The sequence below is a fragment of the Trichomycterus rosablanca genome, chromosome 17 (assembly GCF_030014385.1).
Source record: "Trichomycterus rosablanca isolate fTriRos1 chromosome 17, fTriRos1.hap1, whole genome shotgun sequence".
Lineage (NCBI taxonomy): Eukaryota > Metazoa > Chordata > Actinopteri > Siluriformes > Trichomycteridae > Trichomycterus > Trichomycterus rosablanca.
In genome coordinates, this window is record NC_086004.1 from 9992741 (window position 1) to 10016866 (window position 24126).

General features: G+C 38.5%; 1 long non-coding RNA gene across 1 annotated transcript; it reads right to left on the reverse strand.

Moving 5' to 3' along the window:
• Window positions 1-877: 877 nt before the first annotated feature.
• Window positions 878-2249, reverse strand: LOC134331789 (uncharacterized). The gene is made up of 3 exons (XR_010015172.1): window positions 1875-2249; window positions 1248-1381; window positions 878-1101 (listed from the first exon to the last, which is right to left on the reverse strand). It is a non-coding gene; the product is annotated as an uncharacterized LOC134331789 (long non-coding RNA).
• Between the last annotated feature and the right edge of the window lie 21877 nt (window positions 2250-24126).

Sequence of the window (24126 nt, forward strand, 5' to 3'; positions counted from 1 at the left end):
TTTTTACAAGGTCACTTTGGTTTGTGGAAATAAATAGTAAAAGGACGTTTTACTATTTTTGTCCATCACAATGAGATGCATTTAGAACATTGAAAGGAAAACTGACAGCATGGGACATACCAGCATGATTCTGGAAATATTATTTTGTGAGCTTAATGGATAAACACTGACAACTTTTTACTTTCTTTTAATTAGCCAGCAGTTAGAAGGAGGTGACAGTCAATGAAGTCTGGGTGCACTGGAGGCACTTTATGCATGTTTTTGTTCCCTAAAAAATTCATAGGAAAACTCAAGATCAGTAGAAATTACACACAGGGATATATTTACTCCAAGAGTACCTCCAACAATCAGAACTGGTCATCCTGGTTGCCATCAGTACAATATACTACATAAACAAATTACCTTTGGTTTGTCTCTTGAAATTCGTTGCTTGGTTCCGTTAGAATCATCGGGAGGAAATTATACAGGCACAGACAGCAACTTCAAATTGGTTAACTGACGTGTGTGTGTGAGAGAGAGTATACAGCAATGTCTGATGCAGCTTTGGCTGACATTGTTAATAAGATTCTTCAAACCACCCCAAATGCAGATGAAAGGTACGTGCTAGGAGGACTACAGTCTTACAACATCAGAAAACAGCACTGGCATGCGCTGCAAGTGCTTGACCCAAATGGACATGCCTTCCGTCACGGGCGTGCAACTGGCCAAAGAATTTACAATGTTCAAATTCCCAATTAGTTATGGTTATTAGAGTTATTTGTGATAGTAATTAAAACTTCATAAAGTATTTCTGATAAATGAAACAATGCAGTAATGTAAAAAAATGAGGACACCCAATATAATATTTAGATATTTATTATTAAGTTATGGACAGGTCAGGAAATCACTATTAGACTGGTTAACAAAGATCTTGTCCCAAGCAAACAAATCTTTCTTATTTATTGTTGCATGCAGAAACCAAATATTTTAGAACAGTCTCAACAGCAAATAATCTGTCACTCAGGTGGATTAAGGTATCCTTAGCCCTTGTAGTCATACAATGACTGGTGTGGTCACTAGATGCTGTTGTCGTGTCAACCTCCACACCACTGTCCTCTAAATCTGTGGTGACAAAAAACAAAAAAACACACACACACAATGCATTTAGAAAATGTTGGGGGGGGGGGGGGGGGGGGGGGCTACAAATTACTTATTATTATTAATATACAATATAAACATACTGCTTACATTATTTTTCAATAACTTACCGTAAATGTGTAATGGTCTACTGTACACTGCCTTTGATGTAAATGTATTGTGAATCATGAAGCCATTTAGTTTCTGGCCCTCGTGCAACTTTGGTGAAACCAGTTTGTTTCCACATGCCATCAAAAGTTCAATACTGAAAACACAAAAATTTAATTTAGTTTCAAAACCAGTCTATAGCAATTCACCCAATACAATCAAATATTTAGAGAACAGTTACTGAAAAGAGCTTGGTCTCAACTTATAATGAATTACATAACTTTTCTGTAATAAAAGAAATATAACAAACTTTAACAGTACAAGTTAGAATGAGCACTGAGACAGATTTTGAAATGTTAGACTGTAAGTCTGTAGCGTTCCATGTGCAGCAGTATTGACACATTAATGTAACTATAGCCATTAAAATGATAAAGTAATTTTATTTATTGTTCTTTAAGAAAGCTTCCAAGACAGAGTTTCTTATAAATGTGCTTTATGAGAACTCACTTACTTAGTTTGGCATTACTAAAACGTTTAAAACGTGTAATTTGCAGACGGTCCCTTACAAAGACGAATATTTATAAAATATCCCAATCTAAACCCGAATCTATCAGAAGCTAAATGAGTTGAATCATGTTTAGTGAACTCACCTGTCCCTGACTCTGGAGCCTCTGTTCTCTAAGGTTGAGGCTGATATGGAGCTCGCATCACTGATGATTCGGATATAAAGCTTCACCGCATTTCTTCCTCCGCGGCCGCGTTTAGATTCCTGTCGGGCTGTCGGGTTTAAATCCACATTTCTGACATGGATGTGGCAGCGGTGGAAAAGTTTAAAATGTTGTTAACAGGCCGATGCTCCATTGATTCACTCTCGGTCCGCTATCCTCTCCTATCAGTAATAATGAGGAAGGCGGGACGTGTGTGAAATCCCGCGTCTTCTACCAATCAGGTACTGAGAATTTAATATTACTTCCTTTTCAATCAAACTCGTTTCCGTTTCAATCAAACTCTCTCACACATACCATCATTCTCTCACACACACTATCATACTCTCTCACACACTGTCATACTCACTCTTACACACTATCATACTCTCATACATGGATTACTATGCTCTTTCACATATACTACAATGATGAGTATGAGAGAGTATGATGGTGTGTGTAAGAGAGTATGATGGTGTGTGTGAGAGAGTATGATGGTGTGTGTGAGAGAGTATGATGGTGTGTGTGAGAGAGTAAGATGGTGTGTGAGAGAGAGTATGACAGTGTGTGTAAGAGAGTATGATGGTGTGTGTAAGAGAGTATGATAGTGTGTGTGAGAGAGTATGATGGTGTGTGTGAGAGAGTATGATAGTGTGTGTGAGAGAGTATGATGGTGTGTGTGAGAGAGAATGATGGTATGTGTGAGAGTATGATGGTGTGTGTGAGAGAGAATGATGGTATGTGTGAGAGAGAATGATGGTATGTGTGAGAAAGTATGATAGTGTGTGTGAGAGAATTCAACTCAGAATTATGGCCTACACGGCCTCTCATATTAATAAGCAAATATACAAGTGCGTTAAAAAGGATGCCTTTATGTAGATATACAATAAATAGCCAAAAGTATGTAGACAACTGACCATAAAATTGCCAGACATCCAAATGCAAACTCGTAGGCATTAATATTGAGTTTTCCCACTGATCCAGCTGTAGCTATATCAGCCTTTACACTTTCGAAGCTTGTCTGTTGCAGTGATCTTTGTAAACAATACCACATTAAACCTGATTTGAGGTTTGACTACACCTGTCTGAAAGCAACTGCAAATTATTTAGTGTTTGATGAATCCTTGCAGCAGTCTGGATACTGTGCAAGTATAATTTCTATACCAGCGATGATGATATTGTGTTTACTGGTTGTGTTAGCACTTGATTAAAAGTCAACAAGATATACGAGAACATAAACACCTCCGAGTTATGAAAGAATCACTAATATAAAAACTGCAGTCACAGACCCACAGAAAACAAACAATATTACATTTTAATGCTAGACACCCACTAATCAGGAATATTCATTCAATGTTATGCCTCTGCTAATGTCACAAACACCAGGCATCTCTCTTAAATTATTCTGCTCTATAATCCGTGCATGAAGAATTGTTTTTATAACCAGCAGGTACCATATTATCATTTTGTTCTGAAGCTGTGTTTTCTAGGAAATGTATTCATGAGTTACAAAAGTTGCAAAATATGAAGATTTATTCCATTTTGTGTAATAAAAAGTAGCAAAGATCAAGAAATTTATCCAATTGGGATACATAATGAGGCCAAAAGTTTACTATGCTGACATTATACTGTAGACACCTGACCATGAGGTGATTAGAGATCCCATGCCAAAACCACAAGCAGCTTCCAGTCCTCTGGAAAGACTTTAAAGCCTTCTACAAGATTTGAAGTGTGTGTATGAGGATGGGGGTTTGTCTGTTTACTCAAAAGTGCATTTAGACACAGATGTTAATTCCTGTAATTATGCAATTACAGTTAATAATTACATGCATGTTAAATGGTCACATAGGTAATTAGTTTTTTTTATCTATTTTAGATAACTTTTTATATACAACCCCAAATTAGAAAAAGTTGGGACAGTATGGAAAATGCAAATTAAATAAAAAAATGCAGCGTTCCTTACATTTATTTGGACTTTATTTGATTGCAGAGAGTTTGAAACCAAGATATTTCATGTTTTATCTGCTCAACTTTATTTCATTTATTAATATACAGTGTATCACAAAAGTGAGTACACCCCTCACATTTCTGTAAATATTTCATTATATCTTTTCATGGGACAACACTATAGACATGAAACTTGGATATAACTTAGAGTAGTCAGTGTACAGCTTGTATAGCAGTGTAGATTTACTGTCTTCTGAAAATAACTCAACACACAGCCATTAATGTCTAAATAGCTGGCAACATAAGTGAGTACACCCCACAGTGAACATGTCCAAATTGTGCCCAAATGTGTCGTTGTCCCTCCCTGGTGTCATGTGTCAAGGTCCCAGGTGTAAATGGGGAGCAGGGCTGTTAAATTTGGTGTTTTGGGTACAATTCTCTCATACTGGCCACTGGATATTCAACATGGCACCTCATGGCAAAGAACTCTCTGAGGATGTGAGAAATAGAATTGTTGCTTTCCACAAAGATGGCCTGGGCTATAAGAAGATTGCTAACACCCTGAAACTGAGCTACAGCATGGTGGCCAAGGTCATACAGCGGTTTTCCAGGACAGGTTCCACTCGGAACAGGCTTCGCCAGGGTCGACCAAAGAAGTTGAGTCCACGTGTTCGGCGTCATATCCAGAGGTTGGCTTTAAAAAATAGACACATGAGTGCTGCCAGCATTGCTGCAGAGGTTGAAGACATGGGAGGTCAGCCTGTCAGTGCTCAGACCATACGCCGCACACTGCATCAACTCGGTCTGCATGGTCGTCATCCCAGAAGGAAGCTGACGCACAAGAAAGCCCGCAAACAGTTTGCTGAAGCAGTCCAAGAACATGGATTACTGGAATGCCCTGTGGTCTGACAAGATAAACTTGTTTGGCTCAGATGGTGTCCAGCATGTGTGGCGGCGCCCTGGTGAGAAGTACCAAGACAACTGTATCTTGCCTACAGTCAAGCATGGTGGTGGTAGCATCATGGTCTTGGGCTGCATGAGTGTTGCTGGCACTGGGGAGCTGCAGTTCATTGAGGGAAACATGAATTCCAACATGTACTGTGACATTCTGAAACAGAGCATGATCCCCTCCCTTCGAAAACTGGGCCTCATGGCAGTTTTCCAACAGGATAACGACCCCAAACACAACCTCCAAGATGACAACTGCCTTGCTGAGGAAGCTGAAGGTAAAGGTGATGGACTAAACCCAATTGAGCACCTGTGGCGCATCCTCAAGTGGAAGGTGGAGGAGTTCAAGGTGTCTAACATCCACCAGCTCCGTGATGTCATCATGGAGGAGTGGAAGAGGATTCCAGTAGCAACCTGTGCAGCTCTGGTGAATTCCATGCCCAGGAGGGTTAAGGCAGTGCTGGATAATAATGGTGGTCACACAAAATATTGACACTTTGGGCACAATTTGGACATGTTCACTGTGGGGTGTACTCACTTATGTTGCCAGCCATTTAGACATTAATGGCTGTGTGTTGAGTTATTTTCAGAAGACAGTAAATCTACACTGCTATACAAGTTGTACACTGACTACTCTAAGTTATATCCAAGTTTTATTTCTATAGTGTTGTCCCATGAAAAGATATAATGAAATATTTGCAGAAATGTTAGGGGTGTACTCACTTTTGTGATACACTGTACCTCCATTCCTGCATTTCAGGTCTGCAACACATTCCAAAAAAAGTTGGGACAGGGCAATTCAGGGCTAGTATTGAGGTGAAAAAACTAAATAATGATGCAATTTTAAATAGGTGATCGTTTGGTACAAAAGCAGCATCCAGGAAAGGCTGAGTCTTTGATGAGCAAAGATGATCAGAGGATCTCCAGTTTGTCAACTAATGCATTAAATTATTGAAACAATGTAAAAACAATGTACCTCAAAGAAAGATTGAAAGGGATTTGCATATTTCTCCCTCTACAGTACAAAATATCATTATACCATTCAAGGAATCGGGAGGAATTTCAGTGTGTAAAGGCCAAGGGCGCAAGCTTAAGCTGAATGCACATGATCTTCAATCCCTCAGACGGCACTGCATCAAGAACCGCCACTCAACAATAGATGATATAACCACATGGGTGAGGGATTACTTTGGCAAACCTTTATCAAGCACTACAATACAGAGTTACATGCACAAATTCCACTTAAAACTTTACTGTGCAAAAAAGAAGCCTTATGTTAACCATGTCCAGAAGCGGCGTCGACTTCTCTGGGCTCGCAGGCATCTAGGATGGACCATCACACAGTGGAAACATGTATTGTGGTCAGATGAATCAGAATTCCAGGTCTTTTGTGGAAAAAATAGATGCCGTGTGCTCCAGACCAAAGATGAAAAGGACCATCCAGACTGTTATCAGCAACAAGTCCAAAAGCCAGGGTCTGTCATGGTATGGGGGTGGTTCAGTGCCCTTGGCAAAGGTCATTTACACTTCTGTGATGGCAGCATTAATGCACAAAAGTGCATCGAGATCTTAGAGCAACATATGCTGCCTTCAAGACGTCATCTTTTCCAGGGACGTTCATGCCTGCAGTACTGACCTGTCCCCAATAGAGAATGTGTGGAGAATGACCCCGTACTGTTACACATCTTAAGATGTGTTTGCAGGAAGAATGAGACAAAATAAAAGCTGAAACACTAAATCACTTGGTATCCTCTGTGCCAAAACATCTTTTAAGTGTGGTGAAAAGGAATAGCAACATTACAAAGTGGTAAATGCTTTACTGTCCCAACTTTTTTTTGGAATGTGTTGCAGGCCTGAAATTTTAGACACTTTCAGATGTTTGAAAATTTGGTATTTCAGTCCAAGGTGAACGTCAAAGTGGATGTTTTTAGCAGTATTGGAGGTACAGAGCTTAACAAGAACTATAATCTTGCTGCAGTGCGAGTGTAAGTCTGCCCTGTGATATACTGGCAACCTGTCCAGGGTGTTTTTGCCCAATGATTTAGTCCCACCGTGACCCGGACCAGATCAATGAGTGAATGAATGGGGTAAGTGAGATTAATGTACTATTCTAGTTTGTTAGAACTTCCCATAAACACTGTACAGCACATTGAGAGGGACACATGACACACACGCCCTCCACACATGGCAGATCTTAATGAATACAAACAACCTTATGAATAGATCAATGATGTCTGAGCAGGAGTGAGATTAATGTTTGAGCCCATCAAACAAAATAAGAGAAGCTTGATGGATGACATGAGTTCTTTCCCAGTTTAATTATTGTTGAGGAATTGCATTATGGTACAGCAGCATGGTCAATGATCTAGAGTCCTAGTGTCTGATTACTGTCTGTGTAGTGGCTTGTTTTCTGTAGAACCTGACCTGACAGCAACCCTGGCTAAAATTAAGCTGATATTGAAAATGAATGAATAAAGGAATGACTGGTAATTTATGGATTTTAATATTATTTCTAGGTTACAAGGCCACAAGGATTAGAAATGTGTTTGGAAAAGAAAGGTTATGGCATTTAAAACTAATAACACAACAAATATGGTTGTGGTTGTATTGCTTTGGGACTGCCATTTTAACTGGTGCAGGAAATGGACCAAATAATATCTCGGGAAAAAATACCTCGAAATCAGTGGCGGCTCCTGCCAAATCTCTTAGGGGGGGCAGTTGTTGCGATGATGGCCAAGGTGACCCGTTCAATGGGTAAATTAAAGCTTGAATAATTAACATCTTAAGTCATCTGTCAGTTTGCCCTCACAAATAACTTTGAACATGGAGAGAGACCAGCTTTACCATCAATCATAAAATGAAGTAAAGCCTTCACACTAACAATTTAATTCAGTCTTCATCAGATAGCATTTTATTTTAGGTGCAGCAGATCCAGAATAAAGATTGGCATTGGGGCTGATGTGCAATGAATAAAGAAGTACAATTAAACAATTGGGGAGATACAATAAGTGCAATCATAATTCACAACTTAAAAATTACATTACTTACTTGTAATTTACTTGTAACTTACATGATCTTCACCCCTTTGTAGATGCTTGATGTTTAAATTTGGTCTGGGTGGCCCTAATTCTTAAATTGCTAATTTATCCTGATCACACGATGGAGTTGCTCCAAACTGAGGTAATGGTAGTCATGGTGACGAGATCGCGACACCAGGTTACATGTGACGCAAGCACATAAGTGTGAGCCCTCCCGGAACCCATTTAGAATGTATTGCAGCGCCTGCAGTTCGATAAAAAGAGCCTTAACATGATTCTATGAGAGCAATCAGTTAGGCTGAAATAATACTGTACGGAACACAACTCGACGCTGATTGGACTACAATATTCTGAGGCAAGACTGACTCCAGAACAGTCACAGCTGTGATAGAAAAATTTCTTCCCTTTCGTCCTTTGTTCTTCAATGGTCAGGACCCCCACAGGACCACTACAGAGCAGGTATTATTTAGGTGGTGGATCATTCTCAGCACTGCAGTGACACTGACATGGTGGTGTGTTAGTGTGTGTTGTGCTGGTATGAGTGGATAAGACACAGGAATGCTGATGGAGTTTTTAAACACCTCACTGTCACTGCTGGACCGAGAATAGTACACCAACCAAAAATATCCAGCCAACAGCACCTGTGGGCAGCGTCCTGTGACCAATGATGAAGGTCTAGAAGATGAGCAACTCAAACAGCAGCAATAGATGAGCGATCGTCTCTGACTTTACATCTACAAGGTGGACCAACTAGGTAGGAGTGTTTAATAGAGTGAACAGTGAGTGGGCACATGTTTAAAATCTCCAGAAATGGCGGGATGATTTAAAGAGCTGACTGATGAGGTTCTTTTTTTTTGGGGTCTGAGAGACAGAGAGAGCTTATAGTCTGGATTTAGCACCATCTGATTTCCACCTTTTTGGACACTCAAAGAAGCTTTAAGAGGAAGAGTATTAAGAAGATTTTCATGTGATGATGTGGAAGCAGCGGTGCATCAGTGGCTACGTGCTCAACCAAAAACACTTTTTTTGCTGATGGCATTAAAAAGTTGGTACGAGCTGCTCAGGTGGCGCAGCGAATACATCATATCAAATCTCAGCTCTGCCATCTGGCTGCGCGGCTGCATGAACAACGGTTGGCTGTTGTTCAGGGTGGGATAAGCCGGATAGGGACTCCTCATAACTGGGCAAATTACGACCTCTGCTGTCTGGTTGATGGCGACTGCACAGAGTCGAGGAATAATGCTGTTCAGGGTTTGGCTCTCCGTACACAAAGCTGTTCGGCATATGAACTCACCTCATGCAGGTGAAAAGATGCAGTCGACTACTGCACACGTATCAGAGGGGGCGTGACAGTCTCGCTCTACTCAATCTTCGTGGGGGTCACAACAGTAGAGAGGGAGCATAAAGCAATGAGCGATGAGGAGCTTTGTTTTGTGTTCAGTGGTTACCTTTAGTATTTTTCTTGCTTTTGCTTGCATGTTAAAAAGAAAAAAAAAAGAAAAAAAAAAAGAAAAATCAGACCCTAATCCTCAGCCTCATTACAAATATTAAAAAGCTTCTTTCTGGTTTTCTGTTAAATTCAAATACACATAATTTTAAAAGCAAAACACTTAGTAGAAAAAAAACTGTTGCAGAACTCATTGAAAGCTTAATACTGCAGTGACATAGAAATCACTCCAACTGTAGGTAAACCTTTGACTTAAACTGTAAACGTGTGATTTGTTTTATTTATGCTGCGCCACCTTTGACACTGATTCTATCGTTTATGCTTAAGAGTACTCAAAGGGAAAATAGCTCTGGAAATGAATTTAGTGATGGATGGCAGTTCTCACCTCTTCCCACTGACAGATCCAGAGAGTGATATTGTTTGGGGTCGTTGCCTCGTCTGAACCGGCAAAGCTGACGGGTTCAATTACGCTGTGTATAAATCTAGGGATAAGAATGCATTTTTTAATATTACGCACACAAACACACATACATACCACAAAGTGTGTCAAACAAGGAGACAAATTTTATCAGCTCCACTTACCATATAGAAGCACTTTGTAGTTCTACAAATACTGACTGTTGCCCATCTGTTTCTCTACATACCTTTTTGCCTGCTTTCATCCTGTTCAATGGTCAGGACCCCTAGAGGACCACCACAGAGCAGGTATTATTTAGGTGGTGGATCACTCAGTACTGCAGTGACACTGACATGGTGGTGGTGTGTTAGTGTGTGTTGTGCTGGTATGAGTGGATCAGACACAGCAGCGCTGCTGGAGTTTTTAAAATACACTCTATTAGACACTCCTACCTAGTTGGTCCACCTTGTGGATGTAAAGTCAGAGACGATCGCTCATCTATTGCAGCTGTTTGAGTTGGTCATCTTCCAGACCTTCATCAGTGGTCACAGGACGCTGCACACAAGGCACTGTTGGCTGGATATTTTTGGTTGGTGGACTATTCTCAGTCCAGCAGTGACAGTGAGGTGTTTAAAAACTCTATCAGCGCTGCTGTGTCTTATCCACTCATACCAGCACAACACACACTAACACACCACCAACCATGTCAGTGTCACTGCAGTGCTGAGCATGATCCACCACACAAATAATACCTATTCTGTAGTGGTCCTGGGAGAGTCCTGACCATTGATGAACAGCATGAAAGGGGGATAACAAAGCATGCAGAGAAACATATGGATTACAGTGGGTAATTGTAGAACTACAGTGAATGTAGAAATGCCCATGTGTTCCATTTAATTTGCCATTTATTTTTAATGTAGTTGTTTCTGAAGGGTTTGACGTCCATTGGTGGAAGTTTGAGATGAATGATTATTATGTACTCCTCTTTTGTACTGTCCTGATCAACTGATCAGCTTTTTCTTTTGGAACAGTATGTCTAAAAAGCTCATGGTCAGGTGTCCAAATACATTTGGCTACATACTAAATATAGTGTATTATTCATTTCAGAATATTCACTTTATCCCTGTTTTAGTTAGAACCACTAAAAGCACCAAAGCCTTCCCCGAAACTAGTTCAGAAGATACTGAGAAAACATAATTGATGAGGTTCCGTTTCTTAACGAGTTGCCTGTTGAGCTCCACAAAAACAGCTTCCAGTAAAAAGCTGAACAATTATTGAAGCAAAAACGGGGAATACGTGTAAGGTGCTTTTTTCTGATTAGCACCCAGCAGGAAAAAGTAAAGAATAATTTCATTAAGTTTTTAATAAAGGGACCAATGTACCCATGTGTGTGGGCAAGATTGCAGATATTAGACTGAAGCAATAACCACTCACCTTTTTATTTCTCTGTCCTGTATTAATGGTGAGTGTGCTCATTCAACAGTGACCCAGGAGTGCTGCTCGACCCAGCATATGCAATCACTCTGAGAATATGCTTACATAACTGAGCACTGGATATAAAACATATGGGAAGCTTGGGGGGCGGCAGGAATGCAGGAGTTGTAGCTGCAACAGCGACTCCTGCTGTTTGGTCAAGGTGGCAGCATGAGTTAAGTCTAAAAATTCAAACAATACTGCTGTACCTAATGGATTTACAGCAGTACAAGACACACTACCATGTTATTACCACAGTAGTTTTATTGCAGTGTTGAGAATGGTCCACCACCCAAACACCATTCGGTCCGTGGAGCTTCTATTTGGGTCTCTTTTCGATGTACAAATGTGGTACAAGAGGGTGATAAAGTGTACAGAGCATCTTACCTGGAGTGCTAGCGCACTGTTAGACCTTATTGGTAGGTGTTAGGGATGTAACGATACACCACAAGACACAAAATGTGTAACGATTCAAATTCGTTTACATGTATAATGAATCAATATTCACTTTAAACAGCAGAGGGCACTGGCGCTATTCACCTCACCTGGTTGACGTCACTACAGGGTTGCCAGGTTTGGAATTTTCCAGCCAAATTTATTTGCGAGGATACTTTCTTTATTTGTATTATACATTTATTTATATAATGTTTTTTTACACAAAAAGGGAAATGTGCAGCATTGTTTTGCATAGTTTGTACCTACCTCAGAAATAAAAGGACATTCATTATTTAGATAAATAAAAGACGAGCACAAATGCAGTATTTTATTTAATTTAAAAAAGAAATAATAAAAGGAAACTGTCATAATTTGTGTTCAATTTCATTTTGTTTAAAAAAAAATGGGAAAAATCGTATCGTGAACCCAGTATCATGAATCACATCGCATCGCGGGTAGAGTATATCGTTACATCCCTAGTAGGTGTAGATATAGATTTAAAGAGGCACATAAACCCAAATAACCCCATATAAACCCCAACCTCCCATTAAAGAAGTTTCATGAGACGAGGATGCATTAAATAGTTTGCTTAGTAACAAGCAATCTTTTGTTGTAGAATGTAAACAAAGTCACATTTGTTTATTTAATAATCACACCGAGCCTATTAACATTGCCCTTGCTCATTAGAATGTCTATGAATGTTTCATAAGACTAAGTTGGTTAAAAATGCATGAAATACTCAGTGCATTATTAGGTTCTCAGTGCATCTGTGGAAAAATTTCATTACTTTTAGTGGAGAGTAGATGCTGGCTGAGTTACACCCGTTCCTGGAACAAGCGTATTTCCAAACACAGCATATAAATATTCACTATGAGTTGATATTGTCACAGTTAGCAGCTGTGGACTAAAAGACACTGGATTACTGACCATTTAGCAAAACACTATGAGAAAGTCTTTATCTGAGAGTATGAGGTATTTACCCTATTGACTGGGGACTCACCAGAAGGCATGTTGATTTACTTTATGGTACAGCTCCGGTAGCTCCTGAATACAAATACGAGTCCCGGCTCGAGCCTGTAATTACCACTGAGCTCCCACAGGATGAATCCTGATTATCTGTTTAACATGAAGAATCAATGTTAGGTGCAGTATGTACAACAAGACACCGGTTCACATCATCACACTGCTGATTTGTTGGGTTTACGTTGCATGAGTACTGACAAACCTGCATTAGATATGTTTCTAACCCTGTATGGACTGAATCCTATTTATCTGGTGCAATGGATTAATATTTTATCTATGATCCAGGGTAAATAAATAATGAAATGTATGGATGGAAAGATAGATAGACAGACAGACAGATAAATAGACAGAAAGACAGACAGATATATAGATGGACGGACAGATGAACGGACAGATAAATAGATAGACAGACGGATGGATGGATGAATCGACAGACAGAGAGACAGATAGAAAGAGACAGATGGATAGATCGAAAGATAGACAGACAAGTAGGCAGATAGACAAATAGAGACAGACAGACAGATATACAGACCGATAGATAAATAGACAGACAGAGAGAGAGACAGGTAGACAGACTGACAAATAGAGACAGATAGACAGACAGATAGATAGATAAATTAAAAGATATAGACAGATAGATCGATCGAAAGACAGACAGATAAATAGGCAGACAGACAGACAGACAAAAAGATAGACCAACAGACAGACAGATAGATAAATAAGTGGATAGATATTTACCCAAAAAGATAAATAGATAGACGGACGGACAGACAGACAGACAGAGACAGATAAATAGACAGATAGTCAAATAGAGACAGACAGATAGATGGATAGATAGAGACAGACAGACAGACAGACAGACAGACAGACAGACGGATGGACAGACATATAGATACTGTGGATCGAAAAACAGACAGACAGATAGATCAAACGATAGACAAATAGACAGACAGAGAGGTAGACAGATAGATAGACAAATAGAAACAGACAGAAAGACAGACAGATAGAAAGACAGACAGACAGACGGACAAATAGATATATTTATCCCAAGGGAAATGATTAAAATTACAAATGTACAAAGTACAAATGACCATTAGTGGATCTATTTGCAAGAACCTTAAAAACATAGACTGTAAAGATATGTAACTACAGACTGTATAAATACAATGTTAATTTATTTTACATATTGTCTTGCTCTTAATGCCACTTCAGTACTTAAAGAAGTAAAAGGTCTGTAGTAATTGGTCCCTCTATTCAACTAATTATTAAGATAGAAATTCTGTGTATTTATTTTGGATTAAATTGTCCAAAATGAAGTAGTTTTGGGCCCATTTTTATTTTATAAAACGACAACTGGAGTGGCTGAAATATTTCATAATAAATCCTTAAAGTGCAAAGTAAAAAGGTCAAAACTAAATCTTGCATGAGTGGGGAGATGGGGTTATGGCATCTTCGCTGGAGAGTTCGAATATAAAATTATGTGCCGGGCTATGTAAAAAAATCTCTCACTCAAGCTCGGTCACCATGGGAACACGAGAATATGCCCTTTCAGTTTAAAGGCAGCTGGGAAAAGGTAATCTACAGATTAATACCTGCTGACAGTGACGTTTAAATACTCTGCACTCATGATTTATCCCCAGACATCTCGCAAAGTGAACTTGCCATGTGGGTAGGAGGGTGTTCGTGTGGCACAAATTAAATATAAGATTAAAGACCGAGATGGAACGTGTAATGTGGCGGGGCACACCTCATCACTGAGGCGACAGGTGTAGTCTCATCGCTGAGACCGGGGAGGATGACCCCAATATGCAGGATATATAACCGAGGCAAAACAATATTGCAGCTGAAGAGCCACATAAGAAAGGAAACTAGAAAATAAAGGAACTTAAAAGGTAATGTACGGCAAGTCCACATTGGAAACATTTGGAAAGACATGATGGGTCCTTCGATTGCCACTATAGGACAAGATTAGCTGCACAAGCAGCTACCATCAGTCTGAAATTGGTTGGGTGTGGACTGTATTTGTATTGATAGATTAAAGCCTGAAGGACAAACTGTTGAGCTGCTAATCACTTAAAGGATCTTAACATTGGCGTGAGACTATTTAACACTCCAAGTGTTTGCTGACCGGCCATTGCTAACCAAACCAAATAGCTTAAAGATATTTTAGTGCATCTAAGATGTTTAAAGATGTCCTGATTAAATGGTAGCCAGCAAATAAGGTTCATGGTTAGTATATGCATTAGCATATTAGTTTGTTATCTCACCACTGCTCTTTTCACTCTACACCAATGACTGGTGTGAAACTCTTGAAGTTTGCAGATGATACTACAATCATTGGTCTGATTCGCGACGGAGATGAATCTGCTTACCGGCGAGAGGTCGACCAGCTGGTGCACTGGTGCAGTCAGAACAGCCTGGAGCTTAACACGCTCAAGACTGTAGAGATGACAGTGGACTTCAGGAAACACCAGCACGGCTCCCACTCACAATTTTAGGCAGTCTGTTTCAACTGTGGAGTCCTTCAAGTTTTTGGGCACTATCATTTCCCAGGACCTGAAGTGGGAGTATAACATCAACTCCACCATCAAGAAAACCCAACAGAGAATGTTCTTTCTGCGGAAAATGCGAAAGCTGGGACTGCCACAGGAGCTGCTAAGACAATTCTACACTGCGGCCATCGAATCAGTTCTGTGCACTTCCATCACAGTCTGGTTTGGTGCAGCCACAACACAACAAAGGAACAGACTGCAGCGACAGGTGAAGTCAGCTGAAAAAATCATTGGTGCTCCTCTGCCCCCTCTTCAGGACTTGTATACTTCAAGAACCAAGAAACGGGAAGAGAAAATTATCACTGACTCCTCACACCCTGTACATTACTTTATCCAACCCCTCCCCTCCGGCAGGCGCTATAGATCCATCCACATTAAAACCACCAGATTCAAAAGCAGTTTCTTCCCACAGGCGATCTCCCTACTAAATAAATAAATGACTGATAATACATAATACGTAAGCGTAAAAATATTCATCTGCTGCCAAATTGACTACACTGTAGTACTCATCCTACATGTTGTGCACTTTACTGTTTTGTAAATATTTCAGATGCTGCTAAATTACATATCTGTATATTGTGTGTATATAATCTTATAGTTTGGATAATTTTGTGATTTTGTGTTTAATGTTTAATGTATACGTTGCTTGTACACTGTATCGTACCATTACTAGAGAGATACCATCAGCCGGAAACAAATTCCTTGTGTGTATCCACATACCTGGCCAATAAATCTGATTCTGATTCTGATATACTGTACGTAAGGTTGAACAATGTTACTGAATACAGGGAGTTATGGTAGGAGATTAGGCCGGATATTAGGCACAGATTAGAATTTAAATTAGCACATTGATTTTATTTTAAGTCAAAATTATTTGTATGATTCTTTTACAATAGACATTATCTTAAAGCAACTTTACAGATTCCAGGAACAAAAACCTCAAATGAGAAACCTTAAGACATATGTGTCAAACTCATAGGTAAATAGCCAGGCAGATAGACAGACAGGTAGACGGATAGACAAATAGTGACAGACAGATAGATAGACAGACAGATAAATAGATAGATAGATAGATGATCAAAAGACAGACAGACAGACAGACAGACAGACAGACAAGTAGACATACAGGTAGATAACCAGACAGATAAATAGACAGACGGACGAACAGACAGATAGATGGACAGACATATAAATAGACAGACAGACAGACCGATATATAGATAAATCGAAAGACAGACAGGCAGATAGACAGACAGGTAGACAGACAGACAAATAGAGACAGACCCAGTATTACGTAATGCGTTAGTATGTACGTAAGGTTGGATGGATGGATGGACGGACGGACGGAGACAGACAGACAGACAGACAGACAAGGTTAAACAAAAATCAGGGCCAAATCCGGCCCACCACGTCATTTTACGTGGCCTACATGAGCTTATAATACATACTGTATGATTGTCTTCAAATACACTGTAAAATCGTACATAAACTGCATCCCCCACAATGAATGCCGATTTTGTGACCCGCAAAGTGGGTGGCAGTGTTTCCACATCAGCTTTTAACTGAGGCGGTTTTCCAACAACTGATGTTGAGAAATATTTACAAATAATCCCAAAATGTACAAGAAGAGAAAATTGATGCAGAAGGAGGTAACTTAATGAAAGATGGGAAAGTGATATTAATGTAGATATACTTTATATTTTTATGTTAACTGTATTCACCTGTTAGCAAAAGAGATGCCTAAAAAACCTGAATGCAACAGTGCCCACATACTTTTGGACATACTCAATTGTGTACAAGAGAACAGAGTGCAAGTCCTAACAGTATGACTAGTAAAATCTACCTTGTCTGTAGGAAGCAGATTGCAGTACGTGACTATGGACTATAAAAGCAACTGAGATTTGGTTGGACTTGTTGCTCAGCTTTTCTTATTATGAATCTAGGAACAAAAATGTGGTCAGATCTTTGTACCTTTGACAAAATAAACTAACCAGAGTAGCTCTTTTATACATCCAGAAGTTCTGATTGGTGTGGGTGAATCGTTCCACTGCTTAGTGTTTGCACCTGATGAGCTACGAGTTAATTAAGCTCAGCTTGTAATGAGTTAATTACATTAAGTGGTTGGGCTTTTCTAAATGAGAGCACAATGCAGTGTGTGTTAAGTGTGTGTAGTGTTTTTTTTCATCAGAGTAATCAATCTGTCTCGTGGGTAAAAACACAAATTGTGTTCATAGTTCTAAGTAATGTGTCTTTAATTAATTTAAGAACATAGTTAGCTTACAGATATCCTGCTGATTGCTTTAGTTTTAGTCTGTGTGGAATTTCTGCTCTTATTTCGCATTTGTTGAGAATTTATTACATATTTTGCTTCACAGATCTGATAATAAGCATACCAGCATAACTGAAAAGTTGATTCTTTGACAAATATAAAATTAAATTTAAATATAATAAAAATATATCATTCATAATTTCTTAGTATTTGGCACTACTAAAAACAACTAGGCACATTTGTAAAATTGACTGTTTCAGTTACTTTATACAAGAAGGGTGGCACTGTCGTTGGGTAGCACTGTCGCCTCACAGCAATAAGGTCCTGTGTTCGCTCCCCAGGAGTTTGCATGTTTTCTCCGTGACTGCGTGGGTTTACTCCGGGTGCTCCGGTTTCCTCCAACACTCCAAAGACATGCAAGTGAGGTGAATTGGAGATACAAAATTGTCCATGACTGTGTTTGACATTAAACTTGTGAACTGATAAATCTTGTGTAGCGAGTAACTACCTGTTCTGTCATGAATGTAACCAAAGTGTAAAACATGACGTTAAAATCCTAATAAATAAATAACTTTATACAAACGGTAGTGACTGGACTGAAGCACATGTTCAGATGACTTTGGGGCATATGGATTTGATCTATTCATCATAAGCCTGTTTAAATAAATTCATTTGCAGCAGTTGTTCCTGTTATAATAATAATAATTATTATTATTATTATAATAATGATGATGATAACAATCATCATCATCACTGTTATTATTATTATATTATTAATTTTAATTCATTTTAATTTAATAGAATAGTTATAATAAAAAATAAATAATAACAACAATAATAAAAAAAATAATAATAATAATCACTGTCATTATATTATTAATTTTAATTCATTTTAATTTAATAGAATAGTTATAATAATAAAAATAAATAACAACAACAACAATAATAAAAGTAATTAAAATCATCATCATCACTGTCATTATTATATTATTAATTTTAAATAATTTAAATTTGATAGAATAGTTATAATAATAAAAATAAATAATAATCACAATAATAGCACCGTCGCCTCACAGCAAGAAGGCCCTGGGTTCGATCCCCAGACGGGGCGGTCCGGTCCGGGTCCTTTCTGTGCGGAGTTAGCATGTTCTCCCCGTGTCTGCGTGGGTTTCCTCCGGGACCTCTGGTTTCCTCCGACAGTCCAAAAACATGCAGTCAGGCTAATTGGAGATACTGAATTGCCCTATAGGTGAATGGGTGTGTGTATGTGTGTGTGTGTCTGCCCTGCGATGGACTGGCGTCCCGTCCAGGATGTTACAGTGTGCCTTGCGCCCATTGAAAAGATGGGATAGGCTCCAACACCTAATTGGATAAGCTGTTAAGAAAGTGAGTGAGTGATTACTGTTACTATTATAATGTTATTCATTTTAATTTCAAAGAAGTTATATAATAATAATAATTATTATTAGAAATCCTGTAGCAAAGAATTACGTGTTGTTTTCTGGTGTTCAGATTGCAGTATATCTGTCCAGCTTGAATTGTAATTGAGCTGACCCCTAGGACCGGAGCTGCCCACCCCGACTATAGATAAAGGTGCAGAGCTTGGGGGTTCTAGGTCACAGAAACTTGTGGTGATCAGGGATGTTGGGTTGCTGTCATTCTGCCTCTCTTGTCCGATCACTCAGATTTGATGAAGGTGGGTGAGGTGGGCACTGACGTCCTTTGAAAGCCTTCATGACTGTGTTACCTGCTCGCTCTCCCTTTTAGTTATGCTGTAATAATTAGGGGTGCCGGAGTCTCATGCTACTCTCTGTAAAACTGATATTTTACTCTTAACGATTTCACATTTTAATTACATCTTCTGTTGTTTTACGCCAAGGTGGTTCTGACGGAAACCTGTTTACCCACCCGAGGTTGTCGAGACTGCCGTGCCAACAATACTGCTCCTGCTGGATTTGACGGGTACCTGGCGTGTTTGCTCCAAAAAAAGTCCCTACGGACTTTATCACAAACTGGACTGAATAATTAAGAACTCCAATTATTATTTATCTAGTTATAACTTTTATTTTAATTTAATTTTGTGTATGTATGATTTGTGTGGATTCTGCTCATTTAAGTTGTCTTCCAGGCCGCCCAAGGAGGATGGGGTCCCTGCTGAGAATGCATTTGTTTGCCATATATACCGTATGTACATATACAGATGTACAGTACAATGGAATTCTTTTTCTGGATATTCCAGTTTGGAAGCTGGGGTCAGAGATTGTACACCTCCTGGAGCCAAGAGGTTTAAGGGCCTTGCTCAAAGTACATTGTATTGTACATTATTAACTACATTCTCTGTTGTTTTACTCCAAAGGCGTTCTGATGGAAACCTGTTCACCCGCCGAGGTTAAGGATTAAAGTCGAGACTGCCGTGACAACTATGCTGCTCCTGCCGGACGTGACTGGTCTGGAGTAATTGCACCAAGAATGACAAGAAATCACTACAGACATTATTGAAGACTACAGCGAATAATAACTCTATTATTATTTATCTATTTATTACCAGTTATAACTTTTAGATCATTTAATTCTGTGTTCGTATGCTCTGTGTAAATCGTGTATTTATTTAAAGTATCCTCCAGGCCACCCAAGAAGGATGGGCCCTGCTGAGTCTGGTTCCTCTCAAGGTTTCTTCCTGTAATTTTCAGGGAGTTTTTCCTTGCCACAGTCGCCCTCGGCTTGCTCAACAGGGTTTTTTTTTTGTATCTGTTGGTCCTGGATTTTGTAAAGTTGCTTTGAGACAATGTCTATTGTAAAAAGCGCTATATAAATAAAGTTGACTTGACTTGACTTGACTCAAAGGCCCAACAGTGGATGCATGGCAGAGCGAGATTCAAACTCTCAGCCTTTCGATTGATAGCCCAAGGCTCTACCTACTAGGCTACCACTGTCCCTAGTTATACTAAGCTGTCCTAATTACACGAGTTGTCCCTAATTATACTAAGTAATAATTAGCTGAATATTCTATTGAAAGTTTTAGTAAATTACAAGCATCAGCCTTACAAACCTTTATAACCTTGAAGTTTTTAGTAGTGTCATCTACATCAGCTTACTTCTACAGTTCATTCATATTCTGTGTTTCATTGCTGATGTATGAGAGTCAGTTCTGTCTCTGTGTGTGTGTGTGTGTCCCACTCTTTTATCACATTCTCCCTAGAGATGGGCACCTGAATAATAGATATAAATAGGGGCAGAGGAACTGCCGGCGTCTCAAAGCTTATTGTCTTTTTTTGTCCTCACACTGATTCCTGAGGGAAAAAAGATGAAAAAGGGGAAAAAATGGGCAAAGCGTGAATCATAAAAGAGCTTTCACATTGAGGAAATTAAAGCATTTCAAACAATCAGCTAATGTTTGATGGCTGGGAATTCTGTCATATAAGAAAGGCACCTGAGTTTTTTCACCCAAATACACTTATCGGCCACTTCATTATGAACTGCATACTAATATGCTCGATTGGATTGAGATCTGGGGAATTTGGAGGCCAAGTTAACACCTCAAACTCATTGTTGTGCTCCTCAAACCATTCCTGAACCATTTTTGCTTTGTGGCAGGGTGCATTATCCTGCTGAGAGAGGCCACAGCCATCAGGGAATACTGTTTCCATGAAAGAGTGTACATGGTCTGTAACAATGCTTAGGTAGGTGGTACGTGTCACAGTAACATCCACATGGATGGCAGGACCCAAGGTTTCCCAGCAGAACGTTGCCCAAAGCATCACACTGCCTCTGCCGGCTTGCCTTCTTCCCATAGTACATCCTTTTGCGATGTGTTCGCAAGGTAAGTGACGCACACACACCCGGCCATCTACATGATGTAAAAGAAAACGTGATTCATCAGACCAGGCAACCTTCTTCCATTGCTCCATGGTCCAGTTCCGATGCTCACGTGCCTATTGTTGGCGCCAAAGTTTTTCCAATTTCTAGCCGTCCAGTTCTGCCTTGTCCTGTGAATGACTGACAGAAGAGGAACTCATCATGTTTTTTTTTCTGTTGTTTCCCACTCACCTCAAAATGTACCGCATGTAATGCATTCTGAGATGTTTTTCTGCTCACCACAGAGGTAAAAAAGTCATTATTGGAGTTGCAGAAAGCTACCTGTCAGCCTGAAGCAGTGTGGTGGTTTTCCTCAAACCTCTTTCATTAACTAGGCTTACTGGATGTGCATAAATACATACCAGCCTACCTGGCACCACCACACATAATATTAGTTATTATTTTCTCTATTCTGTTGATTGAGGTGAACAATAAGCAACACTTGATCTGTGTCTGTTTGATTCAATGGATTGCACTGCTACCACACGACTGGCTGATTAAATGGTAGAAGAACTGAATGGATACTGAAAGGCTGTATCAGTGCTTAATTGGATGGTGTTTTTACTGATGCCATTAGGCAGATGATTTTTGCACTATGAATGCTTAAATTATCATTGCGGCTATTGAGATTATTAGCATTATCATCTTTTATTTCTACAACACAAATTATTACAGTATTTTCAATATTTCCATTATTATTATTAGTATTATTATTATTGATATTATTATTGTTATTATAATAAAACAGCAATAATAATAATAATAGATGTTATTATTATTATTAGTGTAAACATATTATTATGGTAATATAATTATTTTTATTTTGCAGCAATAAAGTTGGATTATTATTGTTGTTGTTGCTGTTAATAGTATTAAGTATATAATATTAATAATAATAATGATAATAATAATATAAAACAGCTACAACAACAACAGTAATTATTATTGTTGATATTTTATTATCATAAAAACAGCAATAATAATAATAATAATAATAATAATAATAATAATAGATGTTATTGTTTTTATTACTGTTATTCTTGTAAAAATATAAAGTTGGATTATTTTGTTGTTGTTGATGTTGTTAATAGTAATAAGTATATAATAATAATAATAATAATAATGATAATAAAAAAATAATAATATAAAACAGCTGCAACAACAACAAAAATATGTATTATTATTATTATATACTTATTATGGTTATACAGCATTAAAGTTGGATTATTAGTGTTGTTGTTAATAATAATAACACCAACAACTATACTAATTATTATTATTATTTTTATTATTATTATTTTAATTTTTATTCTTCTTCTTATTATTATTATTTACTTATTATGGTAATACAGCAATAAAGTTGTATTGTAATTGTTGTTTTGATTATTATTAGTAGTAGTAATAATAATAATAGTAATAATAATTTCATAAAACAGCAACAACACCTATATAACTATACAAATTATTATTATTAATATTATATACTTATTATTTTACAGCATTAAAGTTGGATTATTATTATTATTATTATTGTTACTATTTTTATTTTTGTTATTATAATACAGCATGTCCATTTATGTTTATGTATTCTATGTGTTGTGTCTATGGGTAAATTAGAACTTTGATTCTAAGACAGATCTTTCCATCCAATTGTCCAGTCCTGACAAATGCTTATTTTACTCAGTGGACACAAATTCCAAACAACACTCCAAAATCATGTAGAAAGCACTCTCAGATGAGTGAAAGCTAACCATGGGGGAAGGGGGGTTATTAAGCCAACAGTTTTTAAATGTGATGTGATAAGCAGACACATGAGTAGGTGTCCACATACTTTTAGCCATGTAGTGTAGTGTATAAACAAGACAAGGACACACTTTTTAAACCAAGACTAGTGTGTATATAAGACAAGAAGACTTTTTAACCAAAGGGCAGCGTGAGATGAATGACTTAATGAAATATTGATCCTGCAGGTCTTCTTTAAAACGAATAGTTCACACACACACACGGCTGCTGACCCTGTTCTGCTGTGGCAAACAAACCCAAAAGTGTCCTTTATCTTCATGACAAGATCATGAAAAATTCAAACAGCGCATTTCAACTCAGCTCATGTTTTTACAAGAGGCCGCAAGTGAATCACTTTCTGAAAATCACATGATTTAAAGCAGCAATTCTAGAAAGTAGCTGAAGCATGATGTTCTCAATGCAAAGTTATGCTGACTCCTGAAAAATTCATAAGTAGAGCTCAGAAATGTTGATCAGATATGCTAATCAGACTCTTTAGTTTAAAAAAAGCTACATTAAAGAGTTGCAAATGTGTGTAGCTCTGACACCACTGCAGATGAAGGACTGGTGGAAGCAAATATGAATTTATATTTATAGTTTACATTTAAATGTCCCACTGGTCCAGCAGAAATGTAGATGTAATGATGACTGGCAGGTTGAAATCTAAAAGTGCCACTTGTCTTGCCTTGACTCACCAGAGAGAGGGGAGTGTAGGTTTAAGAGAAAGACTCGTATATACACCGATCAGCCATAACATTAAAACCACCTCCTTGTTTCTACACTCACTGTCCATTTTATTGGCTCCACTTACCATATAGGAGCACTTTGTAGTTCTACAATTAATGACTGTAGTCCATCTGTTACTCTGCATGCTTTGTTACTTTGTCACTGCTGGACTGAGAATAGTCCACCAACCAAAAATATATCCAGCCCACAGCGCCCTGTGGACAGCGTCCTGTGACCACTGATGAAGGTCTAGAAGATGACCAACTCAAACAGCAGCAATAGATGAGCGATCGTCTCTGACATCAA